The sequence below is a fragment of the Rhinichthys klamathensis genome, unplaced genomic scaffold, assembly GCF_029890125.1.
Source record: "Rhinichthys klamathensis goyatoka isolate OS25496 unplaced genomic scaffold, OSU_Roscu_1.1 h1tg000188l_1, whole genome shotgun sequence".
In the NCBI taxonomy this organism is placed as follows: Eukaryota; Metazoa; Chordata; class Actinopteri; order Cypriniformes; family Leuciscidae; genus Rhinichthys; species Rhinichthys klamathensis.
In genome coordinates, this window is record NW_026606715.1 from 467,156 (window position 1) to 482,632 (window position 15,477).

At 42.7% G+C, this 15,477-nt stretch overlaps 1 pseudogene; it reads right to left on the reverse strand.

Moving 5' to 3' along the window:
* Nucleotides 1-2,839: 2,839 nt before the first annotated feature.
* On the reverse strand, nucleotides 2,840-4,603 carry LOC130095200 (uncharacterized; annotated as a pseudogene).
* Nucleotides 4,604-15,477: the final 10,874 nt, after the last annotated feature.

A 15,477-nucleotide genomic window follows, 5' to 3' on the forward strand; every position in this document is an offset into this window, starting at 1 on the left:
AACATACATTTCAAATGATAATGATGGTAAACACAACAAAATGATAGTAATGAGAAACACATCAACCTGATAGTAATGTTTCTTAGAATATGATTGGTTATATTTGGTTAAATGATATTTAAGATCCAGATGATAAAATGCTAAAAAAATAAATAAAATCTGCTTCATAAAATACATACATATTTCTTACAATTGAAACACACTTTTAGGCATGAGCTCCTCTAAGTAAATAGCTTACAAACACAAACCACAAATTCATGGTTCTTCTTCTGGTGGCAGATTAATTTTGAGGCACTGGACACTGAACCTGGAAGGAAAATAGGACATGTTGTTAAATGTATTCAGAAACTGTTGTTATTATGAAATTTATTTGGGAAAACCCATGTCTTCGCTTTCAACAAATTGGCAATAATGACATAAAGAATACCCAGGTGACGAGCTTCTCTTTTTGGTCCTTTTCGCCATTTTTCTTTGTATCTTTTTGTCCACATACAGCAATACTCCTCTCTTGACACTGTAATTATGATAATGTAGATAATTATACTCCAACACTCTGTCTCTGGAAATAAACTGTTCTTTCAAAATAATTTACCAATACCTGATGCCTGCAAAATTACTTTGGCCACATTTTTCCTGGTGTGGCAGATACACTCCTTGCTGGGTGTTACATTGATGCTCTCAGGAATTTTCGGAAAGTGTTCCACCACCTGCTTGGCCATCTAAGCAGAGCGGTGAACATTAATAGTCTCATATGGTAAAAGGTGAGAACATTGTTTATGTAAAGTACTTTACCCATCATTTACCTGCATCACAAAGACACCACAGCTGAAAGCATCCGCCTGGAATGAATGGTTGATTGTCCCAGGCTTCCACACAGTGTCCACTCAGTCTTTTCTTCCTCTCATCCTGAAATATTCCCTGTTGTAGGAAAAATACAATGTGTGGGGTTGTGGTGGTCTTCAGCAACATACCAATATTGGTGTTGTATCTAAAAAGGTTACAACTTTTTTAAACAACATAACATACCCGAATTTTGTGCATGCTTCTGTGGCAAATTCCATTTAATTTTGATCCATTTGAGGGTCAAGTACGAAAATGGTGTTAGTTTTAGCGTGTAAAATATATATATATAAAAAAAACAAGATTAATTAGTCATTCAATTAAATGTCTGTGAAAAGATCAAACATGTATGTATGGGTGTATCCATGTTTATCTGTAATTGCTCATACAACACAATATTTTTTGTTTTTTACTTATAAGATATTTTTACTTACAACAAACCTCCAGTGCATGCGTGTGATATTGACAAAAGATATGACCCCATCACATCTCTCTTGTCTGAGGCCTGTGGTAACTTTCCATTGTTATGCATACTTTGTTTGATTAGTTCTGGGAAAGACGGGCCTTCTCTTCTCTCACCCAGATCTCTCTTCTCTGCTCTCAACGAAGGCGGTCGCATTTTCTCTCCCTCCCCTTATCTCCCCTACTTTGCTTTACTCCTCTCATCACATAGTCTACTGTCTTGTTCTTTGAGAGACTCTCTCAGCACTGCTCTCCAAACTAAGAAGTCATGAATTTGATCAACTGGTCTCTCAACGCAACTGACACCATCTTCTCGACGAGAAGCTTGGGTTCGGGGGAACCTGACTGCCCTGCTGGACCGTTCACGATGGACGCGTGGGAGAGGTGGCGGGTCGTGTGTCTGGCGCCTCTTTCCGTGGAGGACGTTGAAGATATCTACCTATTCGGTACCATGATAACAGGTATTCTGCTGATTGGATCAGGCATTGCCCTGGTTTATCGAGGAATTAAGAAGACGGTGACAGCTGTCCAAAGCCTCACAAGGCTGCCCGTCATGATTGAAGCGGTGAACCACAATATGGATAACATCATGGAGAAGCTCACAGCTTTGAAAAGGCAAATGGATCGTTTCGGAGACCAAAATGGAGAATAGCTGTGTAAATTGGAATGCGGCTACTCGCCCCAGGACCAAACAATCCCAATCTTCTCTGTTTCGGCCGCCCTCCACCAGCACTGGCCTTGGCCAAGCCAAGGCTGCTGTTGGATCAACAACCACCATACCATATATACATATATACAGATATGCAATAACCCGCCCCACCCACACCCCATCCCTCGCCGCTTTGTACCCCCAGTCTGACAGGCGGGTCAGTGACCAGTGCCGAGAATTGCTGCAGGACCTGGGCTACCTCCATCCATCCCCCACTCCCCACCTCTGTTGCAAGTCTTGTTTATGTAGGTGTACTGATTGTGTGCTAATGTTGCACAAGCTGTGGAATATGACACTGTATATGTTTCCAGCGATAGTATCAGTCAAGGCAACTTTGAAACTGATCCCAGCGATAGTGGCAGTGAAGATGACACTGAAACTTAATTACCTATAGGGTGACAAGGTAATGATTAGAAGGATAAGAGCAGATGTTATCTGTAGATAACTGTCATAAAAGTTGAGGAGTTATATTAGCTTGCTTAAATGTAAGAGATGTCTATGTCTCGAAAAAAAAAATGCTAATTGCTTTGTTGCCTTAAAAATGATGGTGTGTTTTGATTTGAATCAATGTGAATTAACATTGATGTAGGCCTACTGTTGTAATGTAAATACTATGTGTGATCAAAATTATTTAGAGTTCATGTATGCATGTACTTTACTGAGTTTTTTAGTTTCATATTCTGAATTATATTCTGTGCTGACATTAAAAACTGTCATCCCCCTTTTTCTGCATATACTGTACATACAAATGCACTATCCAAACTAAAATGAGTGTAATTCATGAATGATTTGGAACACAGACCTAAGTTTTATTTATTATATTATTATTTAAGCCTTTAAATTCCCATAGGAACATAGGCCATCGATCAAACTCTTCCATCCTCTCCGGTCTTGGGCCCTCCTCTCCAGATGTTGCCACGTCAGCCCTTCTTTCTTCATCTCCTGTTCTGTGGTTCTTCTCCAGGTGATTCTCGGTCTGCCTCTCTTCCTCCTGCCCTGTGGGTTTCACGTCAGTGCCTGTTTAATGATTGATTTCTTTCTCCTGAGTGTGTGCCCTGTCCACTTCCATTTCCTCCTCCGTATTTGCATTTCTATTGGGTCTTGTTTGGTGAGTTCCCACATATTGGCGTTAGAGATGATGTTGGGCCAGTATATTCCTAGGAGGCGTCTGAGGCACCGGTTGGTGAAGGTCTGCAGCTTATTGAGTATGGTAGTGATAATTTTCCAGGTTTCTGAGCCATAAAGTAGCGTGGTCTTTACGTTTGAATTGAAGATTTGCAATTTGGTCTTGAGTGACAAGTTTTTTGCCTTCCAAATATTGTTTAGCATGTTGAATGTTGTCCTTGCTTTTCCAATCCTGGCTTGGACATCGTCCTCCGTGCCACCTTCCCTTGAAATGATGCTACCGAGGTATGTGAAGCTACTTACATCCTCTGGTGCGGTTTGATCCATGTTTATGGGTGTGCTGTTCTTGCTGTTGATACGCAATACTTTAGTTTTTGATGAGTTTATTTTGAGACCAAGCAGAGCAGCTGTTTCCTCCAGTTTTCCAGATTTTTCCTGCATCTGTTGGTGTGTGTGAGCCAGTAGTGCCAGATCATCAGCGAAATCGAGATCTTCTAGCTGCTCGGTCAAGCTCCACTGTATGCCGGTTCGTGTGTTGTTTCTTTCATCACCCAGTCTATGCAAAGGAGGAAAAGAAAGGGTGAGAGCAGGCACCCTTACATCACACCAGTCAGGACCTCAAATGCCTCCGATATACATCCTTCATGGAGGACTTGACATCTCGCCCCTTGGTAAGTGCTCCTTATGATGTTAATGATCTTTGTTGGGATCCCATAATGAGCCATCAGTTTCCACAGCCTTTCCCTATCCACACTGTCTATCTGGTTTTCTGTGGTGTGGTCAGCAGACACCCAGGTGGCTTTATGGATGTTCTTGTGTTGAAATACTGACCCACCAATGACCAAGTTGTTGTCTGCACAAGCTGCTGCAAACCTCTCTCCATTCTCATTCATGGTCCCTAGTCCTTCTCTTCCCATTACTATCTCAAAGCTGTTGTTATTGCCCCCTATCTTTGCATTCATGTCCCCCATCAAGATCATGACGTCCTTCCTTTTCCTGGCCTGTATAATAGTGTTAAGTTGATTGTAAAATTGATCCTTTATTTCATCATCTGTGTCGTTGGTGGGGGCGTAGCATTGTACCACTTGGAGGTTTATTTTCTTGTGGGTGGTTTGAAATTTAGCAGTGATAATCCGTGAGTTGATAGGTTCCCAGCTGAGAAGGGCCCTTTGTGCTTCCTTGGACAGCATACATGCTACTCCTTCTGTCTGTGGGGCAGAGTCACTGGGATGTCCTGAGTATAGTCTCTCCACTCGTCACCTTGACCTGCCCTGACTGGAGCCACCTGGTTTCTCCCAGACCAAGGAGGGATATCCCGTACCTCCTCATCTCCTCTACTATCACTGCTGCCTTTCCACCAGCATACATGGTCCTCACATTCCATGTCGCTAAGGTGCTGGGTCGCTTTGAGGTCAGAAGCCGCTTCAAACGTACAGTCTCCTTACGGTTTTCCATGCACGTCGTCATATTTTCTTTAGCTTGGTTCGCTGCAGAGGCTTCTTTCCCAAGGCTTGAGGATTTTCTGATTTTCGTCGATGTTCCCGTAGCTGAAGGCTTTTTACAGGGTGGAGTAGCTGGTCCCACGCCTAACCCCCACCTTTGGGGGAATGTTTTGGAGTTGGTTTGTTAGTCCTCTTCCCTCCCCTATTGTCTTCCAGGTATAGGATTACAGCCTCTTACCACGTGAGGCCAGACAGGTTTTGGGTCGTGTACAAGCTGTCTCGGCACATCAAGCCCAACCAACTCCTGCTGGTGTGTACTGAAAGCTGCACTGTGCAAGCTAACCCTACCAGCAGCGCGAGACAGCCAGCAGCGCGACACAGACCTAAGGTTGGACTATTTTGAAAAAAATACATTTTACAGATTTTTTTTCTGAAGTGTACTAATTGTGCCTGAAAAATTAATTCAATTCAATTCAATTCAATTTCAGTTTATTGTCATTGTTATCCCAAGGGACAGCAACGAAATTGTGTTCGGAGCATATAACAACCGTACATGGTATCTTAAAGTGCACTAATAAATAAATAATAATAAATAGATAATTATCCCCCCGTGTAAACATGACCCATCAAAGCATATAATAGCAGCAAAAGGTTTACAAAACAAGAGACAACCAAAAACAGAGAGTATGATCAGAGGTGGATATGGATGAGGTAATGCAGCAATGCAAAGTCCAGTTCACAGATATTTCACAGAGAGGTATGATTTACTGTCCATGAGAGGAGGAGAGGGGGAGAGGGATGGGGGCAGTGAGGAAAATATCAATTAAGCAGGATGGATATGGTTAATGCAGCAATGCAAAGTCCAGTTCATAGTTATTTTACGCTGAGATATAGTTTACTGTCCATTGGAAGGAAGTGGGGAGGGTAGGGAGAGAGAGGGAAGGGCATCATTAAGCAGCCTTACTGCGTAAGGGTACAGGCTGTTAGCCAGTCTGGTTTTACTGGCACCAATAGACCTGTACCTTCTTCCTGATGGCAGCAGATGGAACAGATGATGGGCCGGGTGATGCCGGTCCCGCAAGATGCTCTTTACTCTCTTCAAACAACGGCTATCATAGATGTTACTGATATTCGGGAGAGTGGTCCCAATGATTTTTCCAGCTGTATTTACCACTCGTTGGAGTGCCTGCTGATGGGCCTTAGTGCAGCTGGAGTACCACACTAAGAATCCATATGTCAAAACACTGCTGATGGCACAGTTGTAAAAGTTTACCATCAGCTGTTTAGGAATCCTGGCATTCCTCAGTTGCCTCAGATAGTAGAGGCGTTGCTGAGCCTTCCCTATCACAGAGATGATGTTGGTTCCCCAGGACAGGTCCTCAGTCACCGTTACTCCCAGGAATTTGAAAAATGGCACCCTCTCCACCACTTCATTGCCTATGTAGAGAGGGGAGTGATTGGGTCTGCATTTGCGAAAATCCACGATAATCTCCTTAGTTTTTTTAATGTTCAAGGACAGATTATTCTTGACACACCATGACGCTAGATGTTGCACTTCAGTCCGATAATCTGCCTCATTGTTGTTGTTAATAAATCCCAGCACTGTTGTATCATCTGCAAATTTAACAATGAGGTTGGAGCAGAGAGAAGCAGAGCAGTCATGTGTAAAAAGAGTGTAGAGCAAAGGGCTAAGCACACACCCTTGTGTGTGCTTAGCATTGTGTGCACAATTTAATATTACAAATAATGACGTTTAAAGTAACACTATGTAGTTTTTCAACCTTCATAATATATTTCCAAGACCCTTGTGATGGTACATCGACTTACAATAGGTTAAATGACACGTCTGCCATAGCCTGGCGTGGTCTGTATCGCTATTACTTGCACTATGTAACTTCGGGTTTTGGGTAGTAACCCGAGCACAAAAAGAACTACAAAATTCGACTGCTTTACGGCATACGTCACTTCCCCCACCACTTCCTCAAATTGTCTGTGGCCATTGCAGACATCCCAAGTCTCCCGGGAGTCGCCCGCATATTGATAGCATCTCCCTGATGCCCGCAAATTAGTTAAAATCTCCCGGAATCTAGAGCGCGCATGCGAGACAGAACATACTGCGCGCATAACATACATATCGCGAGCACGGCAGAGAGGGAGAGAGCGAGAGACCTTGCGAGTGTGCCTCACGAAAGCTATTCAAATCTCCCTGAAATGACTTCTTGCAGGTTGGGATGTCTGCCATTGTTGATTCCAAAGCCGGTGCTGGATAAACAGCGAGCGTGCGCGTGCGACAGTAGGATGCGGTAGGCTAAATTATTTACGACAGCGGTAATGGACAATTCTGCTTCCAACCTGTAGGGTGACCTCTGAGGAAAAGTTACTTGGTGTTGCTTTAAGTTCAATTTTATTGTTATGAAAATATAGAGAAATAGTATGTTTTACTGTTCTAAAAAAAGCAACAATGTTTTTTTTTAAATAATGTAAAGTCAAAGCCACATGCCTTTTCTGGGAGCTGCTGCTGCATTACAGTATTTTCCCCTAGAATTATGTGTGTACTGTATGTACAGTAATGTAGGTATTGTCACAATTCCACCTGTAGTAAGTCAGTCTGGTATGAAAGTAGTACTACACCCTTTGGAACCTTTGGAATTACTGTAAGTTTTACATAAAAAAAATATTTGTGTACTGTATGTACAGTATACAAAAGTACACTAAAGCAGCGTAGGTGAATACGCAGCAAATATCACACCTAAAACGAACTAACTTTACCCCGCTTGCCAACTTGGCAAAAAACTTCCACGTGTGTGGTACTGAAGGTCCTGCATGATCCTTCCTGCAACTTGGATAAAGTTGGTTTTGTGTTCGCATATTCGCGGACTTCCGCGTTCAATATCTCGTGAGCTGAATTGTTACTACACAAATAACATTGTTTTAATATTTAAATTTTCCTCAAAACGAGCTTTCCTTCAGTTTTGCACTTTGCAGACGGTCCCTTTTTAGCAGCCTGTGCATAGAGATCAATGTGTTTTGTCCACTGCGAAGGAAAGCTCGTTTTGAGAAAAATTAGGTTGTAGCTGCTAGTGTTAAATGTGTAGTTATATGTGTTAGGGGTTATTTGTGTAGTAAAAACGTTTAGTTCACGAGTTATTGAACGCGAAAGTCCGCGAATGTGCGAATATAAGACCAACTTTACCTAAGTATAGTTCGGTCCGATTGTGCTGAAGTTGTAATCGATTTCTTCCGCGTTGAATGAAGAAGCGATGGTGAAGGTGAACCTGAGGTGTTAGTTGACTCTGTTATGGTTGAGGAAGGTACACGTGGCTCAATGTGTGTGAAGCCTGTCAACAGGAGTGTGTCTGCGAGGCCGGATGAGGTCTCATGTGAACAGCATTCAGGATCAGAAGCCAGCGTGCGCATACAAAAAGAAGAAACTTTGTGTTGGCTTTTAAAGTTCCACAGAGGTCATGCTTTTGAGTTTTGGCTCGACCAATGAGAAAGGTGCAATTCCCAAGCGAGAAAGTTCCTTTGTTTGAAAAGCTGATTTATTTGAATGACTGGAGTAAGCTGGCAGTTTGGGTCCATTTATACTCTGAAAAATATACCAAACACACTGCATTCCATTCGATTACTCAAGCTCTATTTCTATCATCAGGCATGCATAACACTATACAATATCAAAAGACAATATACAAACAGTAATAATACACAAAATATACTGAGGAAATGGGGCCCCCCTATGTCCACATTCTGCCTATATCATTCATCCCCCTAACAACGTATTCTTCAACGTTCCGTGTCCATCAAGCGCCTATGGTGACCTTTGACTGCCTATTCTTCACCTTAGTCTTCCTTTTTTCCACGAGTAGCCTATTGTGTCCCCATACTGCCTATTCTTCATCCCTTTGTCCACAAAGTGCCTATGGTGTCCCCTGACCTCCTATTCGTGCCAGTCTTCCTCTTGTCCACGAAGTGCCTATGGTGTCCCCTGACCTCCTATTGGTGCCATAGTCTTCGTCTTGTCCATGAGTAGCCTATTGTGTCCCTCAACTGCCTATTCTTCATCATAGTTACCCCCAACCCAAATTTTCTTCACCGAACTGTTCCACACACCCACGGTGGACCCGTTTCTGTCCCTGAATGCACAAAAAGGTCAATGTTGCCCTTTTGCCCCCCTGATACAGCCTTTGCACACTCCCGCCCTCTGGGGTGCCCACACAAGTGTGCTTTTGATGATTTTTGGCACTTTTGCTTTTCTTGCCTTTTTTTCATGGAAATTCCATTAAATGAATTCCGCCGCTGGGCACCTTAAGTGTCCGCAGGGTGACCATTCGGGGGAAAAAATGGTGACCTTATCCAAAGGTCGGTTGTACCGGCTCTGCCTCTCTGTATGTCGCCCAGAGGCATGCAACGTTACTTTCTGTGAAGTTTGGGGCTGCTCGGGCCCCCTGAGGACAAAGGGATAGCTGCTGTCTACAGACTGCTTACAGGGGCCGTGTCGAATAGGTTACAGGTGGGATGCTGTTTTCGACGAAATTTTGAGAGGTTGGATTCTCTGAAACTTTTTGTTGGATTATTTGACCCTGTAGGCTGTCCGTGGACAATCCATTAATGGGTCATATTTCATAATTACAGTGGTTTTTATTGCCGACTTAAAGGTGGGGTAGGTAGAAATATTCTAAAAAACTTTTTTCCCAATTTGTTTAAACTGTCTATATATACCAATACATAATTAAAATGTAAGTACTCTGAAAAAGAAAGTACCGGTATACAAATCGAGTGTCTGTAGTCCTCTCAGTGCTGCAATAAACACAGCTCATTATTTCCAACCGGGACGAAAGAAATGATTGGCTGGGAGACTGTCACTCTCCCTCGCTACCATGGCTACCAGCCTTGCTGCGTAGGAGCAGCCCACATGCGCGCACCCGTTTGCCCGAGGAGTGGAAGAGGCACGGAAGCTAGGAAGAATCACAATTATGGCAGAGAAAGAGCAGTCAAAATTCCCAGTTACCTGCATACAGTCAGCAAAGGAAAACCAGGCAAAAAAGGAAGACAGTATTTGAAAAGGCTATGACCAAAAAGTCTTTGGATAAAGCAAGAAGTCAGACGAGAGTCAATATCGGCAGGGCTTTCCAGCCAGAAAGCTCTTACATGTAAAACACCGTATATGTTATGAATCTTGCACGAAATTCACCTTCATCACAGTGTAACTGATGGTAACGGGAAAACGTGTATCAATGCAACCTGTTTTTAGTTTTGCTGTTTTTAGTTTTTATGTTACTAGCTTGTTACCGAATCAAACTCAATATATTTTAAACTTTACCATTACCAGTATCGATATGCTAGCTTGATAGTGAGTACTACCAGCCATGTCAGTTGTTTATATTCATAATGATAAAGTTAGGTACATGTCACTACATGCACTGCGCTCCTCTCCGCGGCGCTGGTAAACGCGTCCTCCAGCTGAGCTGCGGTCGGCATCGCGTGGCTTTGTAAGGAGCCCAGACGGGAGAGGGTGGGAGTGAATGAAATAAGTAGCTGTGTTTATTGCAGCACTGAGAGGACTACAGACACTCGATTTTTATACTTTCTTTTCAGAGTACTTACATTTTAATTATGTCTTGGTATATATAGACAGTTTAAACAAATTTGGGAAAAAGTTTTTTAGAAAATTTCTACCTACCCCACCTTTAAAGGGGTCATATAATGCCATTTTCATTGTTAATTTCGCCAAGTTAATTTGATTCTTTAGGGTCTAAATGAAAAGTTTGTAATATACTTTAATTAAAAATTCTCATTAGTATTGTTAGAAAACACTTATTTTACCTGGTCAAAAACAGCTGTTTTCAGCACGCCGTTTAAGTGCATGTGTCTTTAAATGATAATGAGCTACGTCACCCCGCCTTTCTGTTCTGTGGGGCGTTTTGACACAACGCACGTCGAGTGTTGCCTTGAAAACAGTTGAGGGTATATTTTGGAGAAAGAATGGCAGTGGCAGTCTCTGAGGACACATCTGTGCAACCGTATCAATTTGAACCGGAGTCGGACCCAGAACAAGATGACGGCCCCGAAGAAGTTCGACAATTAAGGCTTGAACAGGACGTTTCTGGATGGTTGGTTAACGTAATGTAACTTTGATCTATCTTTGTATGTACTGGCAGGGTAGAGTAGTGAGATAATAACGCTATGTGTTTACTGATGTATACGTACACAGTTTGTAACGCGTTGTTCATTATAAACGTGGGATTATGAATTATATTGAGAATGTCGTACATATAAAACATGCCGTAATGTACCCTGAGTGTAAACCTTAGCCGCATTCATCGTGAAGCGTGCAAGCGATTTGCTAAGATTAAAGCTGCAGTAGGGAGTTTTGAGAAAACGTTGATTTAGCCTGAAAATTTAAACAAGCACAACTTACAGGTACCACGCCCTTGCTCTCTGCTGCGCTACAGGTCTTTTTCCTTTTACCCGTCTTTGTTTTATGAGCAGGTGCCACTCGAGAAATTGGCAGTTTAGGTTGTTTCTCCACCATTAGCACAGCTGCGGCACACCGGCAATCTTGAGTTTGAACGACGGTACGCGCTGTGCAAGAGAGGGGTGTGATCAGCGTGTACACGAGTGTGATTGACACTGCTAAGACATTACTCCTGGCTCTGATTGGTTGTTTCTGACCGGGAGCGGTGTATTTCTGCAAATGGCAATAGGACCACTGGGAGGAGCCAGAGGAGCTTGATTTTTTCACAGATTATCTGTCTCATATTCTACTGTCAGGACATAATGAGGTTAATAAAACGTTACACTCACTTCTTCTGAAGGAGCAGCAGGGACATGAATAGTTGGTACCGATTATTTTTTCAAAACCAGCTTTATACTGACACTCGTTTATAAAGCAGTCTGGTGAGAAATGATTTGCGCAAACATGAAAGCATTGACGTTGTTCATGGGGAATATTCCCTTCGAAAACAAAACTCCGCCACTGCTTCTTCAGCGGTTCGGATTTAGGAACATCAAAATGACTGCTGTGTTCGTTATATCACCCAAGAACAGAACACCACAATCGCTTAGACGCCATTCTGCTCCAGCGCATCAACAATGGCGGACATTATATGATGACAGCTCGCCCAGGGCGGGTCTGTGTTGAAACGCTGCTGTCAATTATCAATCGTGGGAGGGGCATCCGATCTAGTGACGTCACAAGATCAAAGCTCAATTTGAGGCAGGGGAAAACATATAAGGAGATTAAAACAAAAACACTGGATGGATTTTTATCATTATATGATGGTTATAATCAAGCCAAGCCGACTTTAGGCTCTGGAGTCTGGAGAGCCAACTCAACTTCCTTCTCGAGAAAAACACGGTCATTAGCATTTAAATGAGCTGGTCACAGACTGCTTACAGGAGCCCTGTCAGATAAGTTACAGCTGCGATGCTGTTTTCAATTTGAGTTTTTGAGCCGTTGGATTCTCGGAAACTCAACCACAGTTGGACAACTTATTTGACAGGTCCACTGTAGGCTGTCCATGATGATGACTGAGTGATGACTGAGAGATGGACAAATAAGCATTCCTCAAAAGCTTGTTGTATTTGATACATAATATTTACAAAATTGATTGAAACCTTTAAATCTACAGGGGGAGCATCCCCCAGAGGACCTGACAACCATCACCCCATAGTTTCACCAAAAAATCCTGTGGAAAACACTGCAATTTTTATTTATATATTTTAATTTGGTGTTACATTTGAAGTAAAATGTTGAAATTATATTTTTAAGTTATAATCAGTGTCTCCTTTTAGAAATTACAGAGCCCAATGGCCATAAAAGTAATAAAAATGTTTGATTCTCCCTGAAAAACTACACAAGAAATGCCGCAAATTTTGCCGCAATTTTTGAGAAAAGCCGCTAATAATAGTTATATCTAAATATAGTTAAATCACAAAACGGGTGTCCATTTCGAGCTAGTGATGACACACACGAACTATGCGTACAATGCAGGGCTGGACTGGCCATCGGGCATACCGGGCATTTGCCCGGTGGGCCGATGTGCTTTGTGGGCCGATACATCTCATACTTAATTTTTTTTTTTTTGTCTGAACGGCCCATAAAACGGCGGCCCATTGGGTTTAGTTTTGTTTAATTGGTGGCTCTGGGATCTTTGTGCCGGTGTAATGCATTGGACAAAAAAGTCAGCGTAGGTTTTTCTTTTTCTCACAGACCGGCGCATGATGAAACGCGTAGATCAGCGGCCCATTGGTTATTTTCTTGATTGACACTGGGCTGGTCCAATCACATCTTTAAACTCCTCCCCCTTTGAGCTCTGAGTGAGCGAGCAGTGTCAGTGTGTATCTGTCAAAATAGTCAGAGCGATGGAGAAGAAACGCAAGGAATGTGCAGAGAAATAGCATGAAAAAATAAACTTCAAAGGCCCTTCAAGTAGCTGATGAGGATAGTGAGGAGGATAAGGAGAGAGATGAGTGAGTGTAGAGAACTGTGGTAAGCAGAACTAGGCTACTTTCACAACACTTGGGGTATGTAGGAACCCACTACCCAGTTACGTATTATTTACACATCTGCATATTTGACGATTACGCATTTTATTAGAATTGTAATGAGACGAGTTTGTAAACCATGTTTTTCTTCAAAATAAAAGCTCGATGCCGTTTCCATCAAAATAAAAGATCATGTGCTTATCTCTGTATAGAAATTAGTACGAAACTAATTATGAAAGTTGCTTTTATTTTTCAGTGCCTTTGTTTTACAACATGGCTATTACTGCCATGGGATTAATATTATAACTATTATTATGTAGTAGTGTAATGTAGACAGACACTATATCACAACTAAAAGAGTTTTGAGTTTTTCTTTGTTCAATTTGCACACTGAATATGGGATGGAGCTCTTTATTTTTAACTCTCAAAGTGCACCAGATTGATGAATTTAACATTAAAAAGCACAAACTTTTCTTACGGGGGAGCATACCCCCCAACCCCCCTATATAGAGGGACAGAGGTGCTCTCACCACAGATTTCCCAAAATCCTGTGGAAAAAACCGGTATTGCTATCCCAGCCTATAGCTTTCTTTAGGATTCATCACTGTGGAGTATAGTTCAACTTAGTAGTTATTTCTTCGCTTAACTCTTACTCACTCCTATTCACTTATGGCATTAGTGGTTTTAATAGGAGTTGGTATACATATTCAAGGGCGTGCAAAGTTCGGTTGTGTTATATAGTGGGCCAGTCTGGGCCAAAATGCCCGGGCCGATTTTTTGTCCCAGTCCAGCCCTGGTACAATGGAAATGAATAATTGGGAAAATTATTTCCACGAACTGCCTAGATTCCCTTACCCTTTATTTAGGCAAGTGCCTTACTCAGGGGTGTCTGAACATCCTAAATGACATGCGGCAGACGACAGTTATTGACTCTGCGCCAACCCCAAACATTTATTTAGGGGCAAGGGGATGCCCCAGGGCTCATCCAGGTAATCCTCTGACCCACGCGGAAAATGCCTGTGTTCCTAGATACCTCAGAGGGCCCTGCAAAGAGGGTCCAAAGGGACCCTTGTGGATTTTTATTTTCAAGTGGGTTACACTGGTCCACTAAGAGCCTTTTGTCCCCTTCCAGCCTATCTAATGGGGCCACCGCCCCTGAACCCAGCTTCTATTGGCCGATTCCCCGGAAGCGTCTGGGGCCATGCACAAAGCTACAATACACGTCAGGGGCTCTGTCAGATAAGTCACAGTTGGTGAAGTCCCGGCTCTAACTTATTTGACAGGGCCCCTGTAGGCTGTCTGTGGACGATCAATTTATGGGTTATATTTCATAACTACAAAGGTTTTGTTAGGTAAAACCTACAGTAAATCTCACAGGAGACACAATACAACACACTGACGTGCATCACAGCTATTCATTTTGCATCATTAGCCTTGAAATGAACTGCCCACAGTTCACCGTGTGGGGACCCCAAACCGGGAGTCTGGAGCCCCAACTCCTGTGGAAGTTTGACAGAGCGTAACTCGGGAACCAAGCCAACTTAAAGGGCTGCTATAATGCCCCTTTTCACAAGATGTAAAATAAGTCTCTGATGTCCCCAGTGTGTGTATTTGAAGTTTTAGCTTAAAATACTCAACAGATTTTTCTCTTTTTGACGGTGAGCAAAAACCTGTCGTTTTGTGTGTGTCCCTTTAAATGCAAATGAGCTGCTGCTCCTGGCACAGAGGGAAGAGCTTCAAGAGCTTGTGTGTAAGCAGCTCCGATTACCTCCGATTATTCTTTTTGCTGGTGGGATTCTCTCTGAAAGTGGTCTGAGATCCTCCGGCCATGATTAAGGCATATTCGAAGGTTTTGTCTGGAGTCTGTCTGGGTACTGCTGCGCTGCAGGTTAGTGGAACGCAACATACCTTATTCCCAAGTGATAGTGTTCATAGGGGGAGAGACATCGTCCGACTCAGCGTGAGGCTCTTAGGCATCTGGAATTACCAGTGTGGTCAGATAGCTATAATTCTTAGGCATTTTATGCCGTCAGAATACTAGTATTTCTAGTTTTAGGCATTTGGTTTTCCAATGCGGTCAGACTAGCTATACTAAGGCGTCAGGGGTTACCGACACAATCAGGGTGGGAGTCACCTGAGGATAATATTGCAGGTGATGGGGACACCTGGTTTAAATTAAGTAAGGTGCGTAGGAGAATTTATACCACAATATACACTCACCTAAAGGATTATTAGGAACACCATACTAATACTGTGTTTGACCCCCTTTCGCCTTCAGAACTGCCTTAATTCTATTTGGCATTGATTCAACAAGGTGCTGAAAGCACTCTTTAGAAATGTTGGCCCATATTGATAGGATAGCATCTTGCAGTTGATGGAGATTTGTGGGATGCACATCCAGGGCTCGAAACT